This window comes from Poecilia latipinna, unplaced genomic scaffold (assembly GCF_001443285.1).
Source record: "Poecilia latipinna isolate Pla-1442-1.1 unplaced genomic scaffold, P_latipinna-1.0 Scaffold2045, whole genome shotgun sequence".
Lineage (NCBI taxonomy): Eukaryota > Metazoa > Chordata > Actinopteri > Cyprinodontiformes > Poeciliidae > Poecilia > Poecilia latipinna.
Window position 1 is genome coordinate 16385 of NW_015114661.1, and position 2372 is coordinate 18756.

The window sequence follows — 2372 nt, forward strand, 5'->3', positions numbered from 1 at the left end:
TTTTTGTGTCAGTTTGTAGATCACTAATGCAAAGACATTCTCAGCTTTTGTCAAAATTGTGTATTTGAATCAGGCTATTCTAATTTCGTTTTATGTTTTTTAAGCTGAATCCTAAACTATATCATATATATGTGGGTATTTAAATAAAGGACAATTAAGTTCAAATGATCAATGAAAATGAAAGAAATGTTTGGAATTATTACTAATCTGATAACTAATGCTTTAATTTGAAAGTAATGGTTTTTCTGACTCAAATTTGCAGTTAAATTAGCCAACGGCATATTTATATGTTGCTACTGTTCATACATAACAATTACTATAAAGCAGGTTTATTTGTATGTGATCTCTTCCTCTCTTTGTGTATTGGTTTTAATTCTACTGTAACTTAAATATGGAAATTACACATGTTGGCCAATTGGTGTCAATGCAACAATGCAGTATAATTACTCACCTAATCATGCATTCCACTTTCTGCTTATGATTTCCGTGACAAAGAGTTGTGTCGGCCATGCTGTATCATGTCAGGCTGTTTGCTTTCTGGCTTGGGAATTTCATGCTCAGAAATCTATCAGTTGAGCTCCTTAAATCATTTCGAAAAGTTTCCCAAAGACTGAGTTAGACACAAAGGGTTTTAATGTGTAAACATTTAAATTAACTGTAAAGGTTAGCATGTTGATTTGCCTTTATTCATTACGTAGCAGTTTTAAGTGAATAATCCACAAATGGCTCCACAAGCTAAGACGGCTGTCCAGAACCAGCAACCTGTAGTGAATGTCAGGCACATGCCCTTATCAGTTCTCCGTCCAACGGATACAGAATATATAGCTGGGCTGGAAAAGTGATAAGGAGATGTGAGTGACCACAGCAAACAACAGCATCTGTTTCTCTATGTCATAGTGACATGAAGGGTCTGTTGTCTCTAGGATGAAAGGAGTTAAAACTTCAAAGTTTTCAGTAGTCCGACCACAGGTTTTCCAAAATCCACCTTCCCTGTCGTCCGAGCCCCAACCTTGAGAGGGGTATTTCTTCAGAGTAGATGAGAGATGGTGTGCTGCTTCCACGTTTCAGCCAATAGAGACGGAAACCGTCCCTGCCAGTCCCTCAGATCCTCGCATGACAAAGAACTGGCTCATCTCTAACCGGTCAAAGTTGCGTCCAACCGCAGCAGCCCTTCTGTTTGCCTGCTGACAAACTTTGGAGACACACCCCATTGATGAGTTTTATTTCCCCAGAGCCCCGCCTGGCTCCCAGATATCTCTCTACTGTCATTGGTTCCCGGTTAGAACTCACCATACCTGCCCCCCGGCATTTGTGCACTTGAGCCAAAATGTTCTCACATCTGTCAGTCACGGGGTAGAGCAGCCAGTGGGATGCGAGAGACCAGGTTCAGTGGGTGTGTTTCCCACAGGTGTGGCTGAGCAGCACATTCCAGTGTGAACATACCTGTCACCTCCACTAGTGTTCAGATGATCCTGGAAAGTAAAGGCTCGCTGTTGACCGTTTGCTCTCCTCTTTCCTTGCTCTTGGGGCGTGCACAGCAGTGAGAGGAGGAAATTACTCCAAGTTCACCTGCACACATAGGCACTCTTTTCAATTCCCTCCTTCTTCCTTTTTTTTTTTTTTTTTTTTATCGTTATGCAATTCCAACATGTTCGTTGGGGCATAAAAGAAACACGTCTCATACAAACACAATGTTTTCTGTGTTCCCAGGAATTTGATTTGGAGATAATAAGAACCATGTTTCAGCTTTTACAGGTGTGCCAATGTAAGTGCATAGGACGCTTGTGGGTTTCTAGGAAATCTCGTTGAATCTGTGTATCCACCCTGACATGTGGCGTCAGTTAGCACAGGTGCAGGCAGTGGCATGTGCTGCCCTCTCCCGCCCCCCCCCACAGCAGAGGAGAACTTTAGATTATCTTTGCCTGCTTTCTGTCTCTGGAGTTCATAAAGTCGTACAGAGAATGTGTATGATGTGAAGATTTGTGTTGTCTGCCCCTCCGGTATGCAGGTGTCTGTCTTGACCTCCCTAATCCAGTTGATTTTTTATTTTTTTTTGCTGTCTTTTTCTCGCTCCGCCGTTTTCGCCCCTCCATGTCTGAGTTTGTCTCTTTTTTCTGACCGAGTACAGACGTGAACAGTGTTTGCCGCAGGCAGGTGTGGGAATGCAGGTTTGCTGCCTTCGTTGAATTTAAGAGGAACCGAGTGTGTAAGCCCAATGCCGTGACTACCTGTGGACGAGTCTGTGCCTGCGTTGAGCTGAGTCAGAACAACCACAGTGACGAAGGCGCTAAGTTCACTACAGCTATTCGCTCTGTACAGCTGAATTGTAAAAAAAAAAAAAAAAAAAAAAAAAAATTTTCCTTCTTTTCATT